General features: G+C 40.5%; 1 protein-coding gene across 3 annotated transcripts in view; it reads right to left on the bottom strand.

Annotated features, from left to right (window-relative positions):
- The window catches only part of PPP2R3A (protein phosphatase 2 regulatory subunit B''alpha), a 221,725-nt gene extending 220,783 nt beyond the window's left edge, over positions 1–942 (bottom strand). For 2 of the 3 annotated variants that reach the window (XM_029213677.1, XM_029213673.1), the window contains exon 1: positions 825–937. The gene's annotated coding sequence lies outside the window, so the exon portion shown is untranslated. Of the gene's footprint in view, positions 1–824 lie in introns of all 3 variants that reach the window. The other variant, XM_029213675.1, reaches the window with a different exon arrangement.
- Positions 943–11,587: the final 10,645 nt, after the last annotated feature.

Here is an 11,587-nt window from a genome sequence, read left to right on the forward strand (position 1 = left end):
CTGGATACAGTTTCCTTAAGCTTTACCAGAGTCAGAGGATTGGGAATAACGTGAGCATAGCAGAGTTCAGATGTAACATCAACTCCAAGGCCGGCCAGCTGGTTTCCATCGAGAGGCCCCCAGGAGAAAGCCCCTCCGAGGCGGCGGCCGGGGTCGGCGCGGGAGTGAGACCCACCGGGGCGGCCCAGCGGCGGCCGCAGGGCAAGGCCGGGGTCAGCCCGACCCCTGTTTACCTTTGTTTCAGGTACTCCCTTTCCCAGCCGGGCCCGGGATCCCGCCCGAGGCCGCGAGCTGGTGACACATCCTTCTTTGGCCAAGTCGGGCCGAGGTTGGTCAGGGGGCGGGGAAGGAAAATAAAGGCTCAGCGCCTAACGACGTGACTCTCAGTTCTTCCAAAACGTTGGCATTTGTTTCTCTGCCAAGCTTTCCTATTAACAAGTTCCCGAGGGTTGTACGGGCGAACTGGACCCCCAGCCCCCCGAAAGTGGGAGGGACCAGGCCGTCCCCCGCCTTCCCTCCTCCGTGGGCGCCCCCGGGACAGGCCGTTTCCACACCTCCCGGGCTGACAAGGCCCGGGACCGAGCCGGTCGTGCGGCGGCGCCCGCACCGCCTCGAACCCCGACTTGCGCGGCTCAGCCAGCAGGGCCAGCGCCGCGCTGCCCTGCCGACCCCGCCGGCCCCTGGGGCCAGGCCGGTCCCCGCCCTCAGGCCCCGGCCCCGCCCGCCCGGGCCTCCGCGCACCGCCCCCCTCCCTCGCCACAACCCGCGGGCCGAACGCGGGACGCGAGGGCTCCGGGCCGCGCAGCGGGCGGCCCCACGCTTACCTCAGCGCCCGCGGCTCCTCCTCTGGCTGCTGCCTCCGCTCGCGCACAGCCTTGGCCGCCAGGGCTCCGGGCGGCGCGGGATGTGGGCTGGGAAAGCGGCGCGTGAGGAGCTGAGGCCCAAACGCGCCCCGCCCAGCCGCCCGTCCACCCCCTCCCATCCCTCAGCCCCACCCTCTGCTGTGGGCTCGGCGCCCCGCCCCTCCCGCCAGGCTCCGCCCCTCCCAGCGGACCCCGCCCACTCTGCCGGCCAGAGAGTGAAAGGGGACACTCGGGCGCCGCAAGAGCCGCCGGGGCCGCTGTCCGTGCAGTCCCCTGTATGGCGGGCCTGCGGGGATGCGATTCGTAGTGCTTACTACGATTTGGCGGATGAGAGTTTCACTCTCTGATTTATTATTACTGTTATCGTTGTTGTTATCTTCATTTAGTTGTTTTGCCCTCCTGTAGCCGACTGGATGGCTCCACTGAGGCCAGAGGCGGTGGACAGGTAGCCCTCACCGCTGACCAGACACTCCCTGTCACTCCGATTCTACCTACCTGTGGCCAGCACCTGCGCCACATGTCATTATGATATAGTGAACAAGTTGTGTGAATTTTGAAAGAAGAGATATTTATTTTTAACAGTTATTGTTAAATATAACACAAATATAGAAAGCCGTATAAAACCAATGTACAACTTATGAATTATCCTGAGACATAACACCCTTATAACCACTCCTGAGATTTAACACCATGTGAAATGGTCTGGTTTAAAACATAAATCTCATCGCGCGCTGGGGGGACTCAACTTGGGAAGGTCCTCCCAAAATTGCCTTCCTTGTAACTGACACAGGAACTCATAGGCCACCTGCCCACAATCATGTGCTAAGAGCACATATGAAAAATGTGAAACAGTGAAATTCTTAATTAAAAAGATAAATCAATAAATACATATATATGTAAACAACTTAAAAATTAAGTCAATCAGGAGATTGAAGAGCATGAGTAAGGAGCACCTAGGGGTGGGAGGTAGGTGGGTATGTGAAGACTTAAAAATAGCCAGGGATTAGGTGGCCTGTAAGGACAGGTCCTGGACACCTAGCTGTCCTCACTCTGTGTCACTAGCACCTAGCACGGCACCAGGCATATAATAGGTGCTGTGTGTGTATTATAGTTCAAGGAAAGAAAAATATTATATATATATATATATATATATATATATACAGTTGACCCTTGAACAAGGTTGGGCAGGTTAGGGGCGTCTACCACCCACCCACCTCCCCTGCAGTGGAAAGTCCTCTGTACTGCTATCTCTACCTCAAAAACAAAGGAATTGATAAATGACTCACCTAAGGGCAGGAAGCTAAAAAAGTGGATAGAATCAGGACTCAAAACCCTAGTTGTTTTGACTCCACATACTGCAATCTCTAATCAAACAAAACTTTTCCCCACATTTAAAGGTCTGTAACATGAAAATCCAAGTACCGTATTTATTGGAAAATATCTGCATATAAATGGACCTGCAAAGTCCAAACCCTTGTTGTTCAAGGGTCAACTGTATAATCACCCAAAACATGCTTTGCCTACTGAACAATTTCATCCAAGGTCAGATCTTCCAAGAGCTAAAATGATGTGCTCTGTAAGATGCCTTCATGCCTTATAAAGAGGTCATTATACTTTAAACCTTATACTGCTTTCCAGTTTAAAAAAAGCCCTTTCGTGTGCATTAGTGTATCTTACTTGAGACTTAGAGCAGTCATGTGAGAAAGGCAGGGCAGGACGGAAGGACTTTGCAAAGGTCACAGTGTAATGCATACCTGTAAGGAAGGGAAGTACACAATGAACTATATAACAATTTTAGTACTGCTGACCCTGCCAATCTCTGCTGGATTCCTGGTTTGCCTTGACAGTTTTACTACCTGAATTTTTAACATTAGAGCTTTTTGGGCTCCTTTGCCATACACTTATATGCAGTATGACTTGAATTTATAAAGGACACAACATCTAACTTGAAATTTGATTCAGTACGACAAAGTCGGCATCTCTGTCGTAAACACCTTGGCGAATTAGGGTGGAGAGCTGCCAATTCGCCACTGTTTACTGAGCATCCCAGCTCTGTGGTTTGGTGATGGAACTACAAAGAATAGAAAATGAGTAAGACATCATTTTTGCTCTCAAGGGGTTTATGGCCGAATTAGGGAGAACGATTTGAAAATAAATGAGAGTTTAATTTATTTGGATGGTAGGGGAACATTCCTGAGCACAATTAATTCTATTAGGTGTAGGGAGACAGTATGGCAATTCTTTTCAGAGAAGAGAACATCTGATTTTTTTTAATTATGGAAAAAGATCAAATATTGCAAAAGCAGAGAGAATAATATGTGACCTACTATGCTCTCATCACTCAGCTTTAACAGTTACCATCCCATGGCCAATTTGTTCCATCTGTATCCTCACCTTCTCTTTCCCTCCCTGGATTATTTTGAAGCAAGTCACAGCAGCGTATTATTTCACCCATAAATATTTTACTATGTATCTCTAAAAACTAAGGTCTATGTTTAAAAACAACAAAATCATTTATCTTTAAAAATTAATGATTTCTTAACATCTAGTCAGTATTCAAATTTCCCCAATTTTCTCATAAATGTTTTAAATAGTTTACTTCTTCAAATCAGGATTCAGACAAGGTCCTCATATCATATTTTTTAAAAAATAATGCTTCTTTTTTATATTTATTTATTTATTTTTAAATTTTAATTTAATTTAATTTAATTTTTTGGCTGCACCAAGCAGCTTGTAGGATCTTAGTTCCCCAACCAGGGATCTAACCTGGGCCTTTGGCAGTAAAAGCAAGGAGTCCTAACCACTGCACTGCCAGGGAATTCCCATCACATTGTATTTAGTGAAAACTCTTAAACCTTTTTCTTTCTGTGCACTTTATATACTGAAGAAATCAACAGTTGGTCCTGTGGATTTTTCCACATTCTGCACTTTACTGATTACACCCCTGAGGTGTTGTTTAACATGTTCCTCTACCCCTGTATTTCTCATAAACAGATAATAGAACTAGTGACTTGATCAGATTTAGGAAAATACAATCCATAATAAAGAGAAAAGTCAATCAATCAAAAACAAGCCCAGGACTGTCATAGATGTTAGTATTAGCAGATAAAGACATTAAAACAGTTACTCTAATTGTGTTTTAAATGTTCAAAAAGTTAAGCAGAGACATGAGATGCATAAAAAGACCCAAATTCTACTTCTAGAGATGAAGATGACAATGTCTGAATAAAAATATACTGGATAGATTAGTGACAAATTAGATGTTGCCAAAGAAAAGATTAGTGAACTTGAAGTCACACCAATAGAAATTTCCAAAATGAAGCATACATAGGAAAAAAATATTATGAAAACATAAAGAGAATCAGTGAATTGTGGGACAATTTTAAGCGGCCTAACATATGTAAATGAAGTCTCCAAAGGAGAGAGATGGTGACAAAAATATTTGGATAAATGATGGCCTAAAATTTTCAAAATTGATCAAAACTATATACTCACAGATCTAAGAATTTCAACACATCCAAACACAAAAAACCATAAAGAAAGCCACATGAAGGCATATCAAAATCAAATTACTCAAAATCAGTAATAAGGAGAAAAATCTTAAAAGTAGCAGGAGAAAAGAGACATGTTATATATAGAGGAACAAAGAAAGGATGACAGCATATCTCTTGTTAGGAACAATGCAAGCAAGAAGATAGTGAAATAACATCTTCAAGGTACTGAAAAGAACTATCAATCTAGAATTATATTCTCATCTCAAAAATGAAGGCAAAATAAAGACTTTTTCAGATGTACAAAGTCTAAAATAATTAATCATAGCAGACCTGTACTACAATAAATGCTAAAGGAAGTCTCCATGCATAAGGAAAAATGGCACCAAATGGAATTATGGATCTACAGAAAGGAAGGAAGAGCAAAAAATAGTAACTGCATTATAAATACATAAAATCTTAAAGTTATTATTAAATCTCTTTAAAAGATGCTTTATTATTTAAACAAAAAATACAATGTATTATGGATATGATTGCCAGATAAAATATGGGGTGTCCAGTTAACTCTGAATTTCAAATAATTGTTACCTTTTTAGTATTTCAAAATATTGCATGGAACATACTTATTTAATGAAGTTATTTGTTATTTATCTGAAATTTAGATTTTACTTGGTGTCATTCATTTTTATTTGCTATATCTGGCAACGCAATTTTGAGATTTATAATGTATGACAAAAACAGCAAAAAGGCTAAGAGAGGAAATAAAAGTATGCTGCTGTAAGTTTCTTATACTGTATGGATACGTGAAGTGGTACGATTTCACTCGAATTTAAATTTTGATAAGCTAAAGATTCATACTATAAACCCTAAAGCAACTACTAAAATAACCAGACAATAAGAGCTAACAAAGCAACAAAGGAGTTAAAATGTAAACATAGAATTTTTAAATTAATCCAAAAGAACATACAAAAAGCGGAGAAAGCAACAAATAATCAATTGGAAAGGTAGAAAGCAATTAACAAGATGATAGACTTTAACCAAACCATATCAATAATCACATTAAATGTAAATGGATTGAGCACCCCCAGTTAAAAGGAAGAGACTGGATTAAAAAGAAGACACAGCAGTATGCTGCTTACAAGGAATGCACTTTAAATACATAGACACAAATAGGTCAAAAGTGAAAGTATGGAAAAAGATTTACTATGCAAACAAAAGAAAAATTAATCAGAAGAAAAGATTTCAGAGCAAAGAATATTATCAGAAGTAAAGTAGGTCATTTCATAATGATAAAGGGGTCAATTCATCAAGAGGACATAACAATTCTAATGTTTATATACTTAATATAATAGAGCTTTGAAATACATGAAGCAAACATAGAAATAGACAAATTCACAATCATAGTTTTAGATTTCAAACCCTTCTCCTAGTAATTGGTAGAACAAATAGGCAGAAAATTGGCAAAGATATATAAGACTTGGATAACACTATCAAGCAGCTTCACCTAATTGACATTTGTAGGACACTCCATCCAATAAAGTAATTCACATACTTTCTAGATACACATGGAATAATTACCAAGATAGACCAGATTTTGTACTGTAAAACAAAGCTCAATACATTTAAAAGTATTCAAGTCATACAAAGTATGTTCTCTGACCACAGTGGAATTATACCAGAAACCAGTAACATATCTAGAATTTGGGTACACCCTCCTCTTTCCCCTAACTCCCAAACCTGCTCTTCCCCCCATGTTTCTTGCTCATCTCCATCAAGATCCCATTATCCACCCAGTTACATAAGCCAGAAATTTTTTTTTAACATAAGACAGAAATTCTTAATTCCTCCTTCTTCCTCATCTCTCTTGTGGAAGAAATCTCCAAATTCTGCTGACTTTTCTTTCAAACTGTTTCTCAAGTCTGTTTGCTCCTCTCTGCCTCAGTTACTGCTGCCTCAGCCATCAGTGGTTCAGATCATCTCCATCTCTCTTTGTGGGCCTGAACCAGCCACCTAACTGGTCCCTCTGCCTCCCACCTTGCCCTGCTTTAACTCACTTTCCACATGTGGTTGAGCATAGTGAACATTCTATCATATCATATCATATTCTTATAGTTTCTTAGCATCTGTGAATAGCTTTCCTTTATTTGGGGAATCTCCACCTTTAGGAGTTCTGACTCCCAGGTTGAAACCAGAACTCACTCTCCCCACTTTCTTTGCAGCTATGGGAGGGTATGATCTAGGCTCAGTCAGATGTATCACACAAGATTTTAATTAGAAGAGCACAATATGGAGAAGCAGGACATCTACAACAGAATAAAGTCATTAGATATATGTGCAGAAGTTTATTGAGACATTGTTTCCTTGCAGGGGGAATGTGATTACTTTGGGAAATCTGAAAAGTTTGAAGTTTGTGTTTGATTTTCTTTTTTGTTTTTCTTTTTGTTTTCTCCCTCCTTCCCACCCTCCTTCCCTCTCTTCCTTCCTGTGACAATTTTATTGAGACATAATTCACAGACCATATAATTCACCTATTTAAAATGTGAAATTCAGTATTTTTTGTATACTCACAGAGTTGTGCAATCATCATCGAAATTAATTTTATTTTTTATTTATTTTAATATTTATTTATTTATTTTGGCCACGCTGGGTCTTAGTTGCAGCATGTGGATTTCTTAGTTGCAGCATGCATGTGGGATCTAGTTCCCTGACCAGGGATCGAGCCTGGGCCCTGCATTGGGAGCACGGAGTCTTACCCACTGGACCACCAGGGAAGTCCCATGAGTTAGAATTGTTACAGACAATAAAATCTACCCTTTTGAGTGTATAATCCTGAGTTTTGACAAATGTTTGCAGTTATGTAACCACCACTACAATGATTAAGGAATAGAATATTTCTATCAACCTTCCAAATGCCCTTGTGCCACTCCTTTATAGTTAATCCCTCTCCCACTGCCCACCCCGTCACTCAGCTGCAGCTCCCGGCAACCACTGACATCTGTGTAATTCTCTGGAGGGTCACCCAAATTGCTGTGTATGTCATTACTTTGTTCCTTTTTCTTGCTGAGTAGTATACCATGGTATGGATATACTCCAGTTTATTTGACTATTCACCTGTTGAATGACATCTGAGTTGTTTTCAGTTTGGGGTTATTATGCAAAAATCTACTAGGAACATTCCTGTATAGGTTTTTGTGTGAGCATATGTTTTCATTTCTCTGTGTAGTGATATGTCTTTGTGATTTAAATTTTCATTTCCCTAATGGCTGATGACGTTGAGCATCTTTTCATATGCTTACTTACCATCTGTATATCCTTTTTGGTGAAATGTCTGTTCATGTCTTTTGCCCATTTTCTAATTAGATTGCTTATTTTTTCACTGTTGAGTTTGGGATTTTTTTGTATATTCTAAATAGTAGTCTTTTATTGGACATGAGGTTTGCAAATATTTTCTCCCAGTCTGTAGTGGTTTGTTTTTTCTTTCTCTTAATAGAGTTTTGGTTTTCTTAGAGCAAAAATTTCTAATTTTGATGAGGTCTAATTTATCAGTTTTTCTTTTTTGGATCATACTTTTGGTTTTAAGTCTAAGAACTATTCACCTAATCCTAGATCCCGAAGATTTTGTATTCTCTTTCAAAAGTTTTATGGTTTTATGTTTTACATTACATCTATGATTCATTTTTAGTTAATTTTTACACAGAATGTGAATTTTAGGTTAAGGTTATTCCTCCCTGCCCCCCCCCACCCCCATGTATGTCCAGTTGCTACAGCACCATTTGTCGAAATGGTTATCCTTCTTACACTGACTACCTTTTACATGTTTGTAAATAATCAGTTGGGCATTCCAGTAACAAGGAGTACACCTAGTGTCCAGAATGTGGTTTCTAATATCACTCTCCAATAAAAGGAATAGGACTCCTTAGAGGAATTGTTGATTCTAGGGCTGTGGCAGGAAATATATAAGATGATACTGGAGAATCTTATAGTATCAGAAAGTAAGGAAGTGATTAAAAAACAAAACAAAACACACTGATGGGGGTACGTCAAAGGTGCACAGGAACCAACTGGAAGAGCTCCCAGTGGCCAAAGTTGGAACAATTTGAGCAAGAAAATAAATAAAGTAGTATTGGATTAAAGCTCAAAGTACAAAATAAATATCCATGATTCCATACTGAGGTAAATGATTGAATAATAAATAAATAGGAGAGAATAGACAAATCTCCCATACAGAAGAATTCCAAATAATTGATGCAGATATTTTGACCTCAAGGAGGGGAACATAACTCCTCACTCTTTGGGTGTGATCTGTGCATGGTGACTTCCTTTCAAAGAGTAAAGTCTGGAAATAGGAGGAGAGCAACTTTACAGTGGAGAAATCTGACAAACACTAGATCAGCCAGGTGATCAAACACAACATCAACAGTCGTAAATCATGCTGATAATATGCACTTTTGATATGAGGTGATAAAAATAACACTTTACTTCTGTTATCTTCCTCCTAGTAACCATTACCATAGTCTTATTAGGAGAAAAACATCAGACAAATTCCAATTTGGGGGCATCCTACAAAATATATGACCTGTACTCCTCAAAGCTGCCAGGGTTGTGAAAACAAGGAAAGTCTGCGAAACTGCCACAGCTAAGAACAGCCTAGGAGACATGACAACCAAAAACTAAGAAAATCTGAATACACTATGACCATTAATTAATAATAATGTGTCAATATTGGTTTCTTCATTGTAACAAATGAACCGTCCTAATGTAAGACATTAATTATAAGGGAAACTGGGTGCAGAGTATATGGGAACTCTTCGGACTATCTGCTTAATTTTTCTGTAAGTCAATGGAGAAGTGAAACTTGGCTGTAAAAGCTTCAATTCTGGGCTTCCCTGGTGGCGCAGTGGTTGAGAGTCCACCTGCCGATGCAGGGGACACGGGTTCGTGCCCCGGTCTGGAAGATCCCACATGCCGCAGAGCGGCTGGGCCCATGAGCCATGGCCGCCGAGCCTGCACGTCCGGAGCCTGTGCTCCGCAACGGGAAAGGCCACAACAGTGAGAGGCCCGCGTACCGCAAAAAAAAAAAGAAAAAAAAAGCTTCTATTCTATTTATTTCTACATTCGTTCCCAGGGTTGTAAGGACACCCAACTGAATTAACATCAGTTTCTTGGAGAAGATGTGGGTCTACCATATATTCCAGATTGGGGTTATCAGGACACAGGACACTGGATCTAGGGTCACCTAGGTTATTCCTCCTGAACCATCTGTTTGTTTGTTTGTTTTTAACCAAGAGACTCTCTAAGTCCATGCCTTTAACCTCTTTCATACCCTAGTGAATTGCATAGTCCCTAGGCATAGCTAAAGTTTTATCTTTATCCCCTCCTCCTTTTTTTCACCAAAGTCTTTTTCGAATGTTTTTGAATTTGGGTTGATGGGAAGGAACTGTACCCTCCAACTACTCTGCAACTGCCTTATGAAAGGATTCTGCACCTTTTTCCCCTTTGGCAGTTTATGAAGCCTATGGCTCTCTTCTGAGAATAGTGTTCTAAAATCTATTTCATAAAATACATAGGATCACAAAGGAAACCAAGTATTGAAATATAGTTATCAAAATATTAAAACAGATGTACAGTATATTTCTATACACTTCTTTATTAACAGGTTAAATATTAAGATCTAGTGACAAATTTATTTGCCATCACAATTTCAAAGTAACGTTGAACAAAAATGATATTTCAAGATACTGGCAACAGCCATAAAGCTAATTGAAGATATCTGTGAATTCTATTGGTGACAAAGTCATTGATGGCGTGAAACTGCTCTGGTATATTGCCTCCATTCATTATTGAAGGAAATGCTAGATTTTCAGTTAGAGGTTGGTGAAAATAAAGATGCAATTTTTTTTTCTTCCTCTGAGTTCATGGCTTAATGGAATCCCATTTCTGTTCTGTGAGATTCTTCACCCTTTTCACATTTTACTTTATTTGTCTCATCTACCAGCATTTTCTGTTCATTTTTATTAACCCCTCTGGGATGAGTTTCAGAAGGAGATTGAAGGGAGCAAGGGATAGCAGTGAGTACAGATTTGCCTCCTAGAATGGATGCCTTCCCTCCAGCCCCCCACCCCCAAGCCTAGCTGGCTGCTGCAAGCAACTCTTCAATCATAAATACCAGCCCTAGTCACAGAGGGCTTGGACTCTGCATTGATTTCCCTCTGTGCTTTGTTGACTTATCTGCAAGACCTACCCACAGCAAATTGTTCTCTCCTTATCCTCCCGAAACTTGTCCTGTTGGAAAAGTGTTTTGACTCAGACATCCTGAATCTGGGCAGGCCCTTTGAAATGTGTGAGAATGTGTTTTCCAGTTCCAGCCTCTATAGATCCTAGAAGGCAAAATAGAACCACACGTTTAAATACCACCAATAAAGCAGAACACTGAAGAATTTGCTATGGAAAATGAGCCCTCAAGGATATAAGTAATATATTGCCAGTACTGTGAAGTTAAACAATGAAGGCAATTATTTTGTTAAAGTGGGGACAACTGTTTAGCCTCTGCAACATTCTTCTCTCTTCAGTTCCAGTGCCTGGAGACCAGCAGTACAGTGGGACTCTCAATGGTGAGAATGAGATGTGTTTTCTGCCTTTGGTGACACTGCTGTTTTTACAGTGCTTTTCTTGCTCTGGGACTCTTGTTGATTTCTGCCCTAGAGGTCGAGGGCAGACATGTTCCAGCTCTCCTGACGAGTTCCCAGGGGACTGAGAGTGGACTGGATTCTGGCCATGGCCATTTATTCTTGAAGAAATTAGAAACCAGCGGGATATGGCTCTGCTTATTCAAAGGGAGTAAGAAATAAACTAGCATGTGACAAGGGCAAGGAAGTTTACCTTCATCTAGACAAACTTTTATTTGTATAGGTCTATCGAGGGGATAAAAATGAAGACCAGGAGAGAAGATATGGCTGGTAGTAAAACAAGAGAGGAGGGGGAGAGAGAGAGAGGTAAGGCAAGTTTCTATCCAGTAAAGGTTGTTTTCATGTAGATTTAGTTTTCTTCCCCTTATTCTCTCTCACAGTTCTTTTTTCTTAAATTAAGAAATTTTAGAATATATAAAGCATTCAGAAGGGCAAAGTTCATTACATAATAAACATCCATGGAGTCACCACCCAGATGGGACAAGTGTTACAGACACCTGAAAGGAGAGGGAAACTCTGATGAGCCAAGAAAGATGCCCAAAGAGAA

The sequence above is a fragment of the Monodon monoceros genome, unplaced genomic scaffold (assembly GCF_005190385.1).
Source record: "Monodon monoceros isolate NGI ecotype Baffin Bay Population unplaced genomic scaffold, NGI_Narwhal_1 Super_Scaffold_11, whole genome shotgun sequence".
Classification (NCBI taxonomy): Eukaryota; Metazoa; Chordata; class Mammalia; order Artiodactyla; family Monodontidae; genus Monodon; species Monodon monoceros.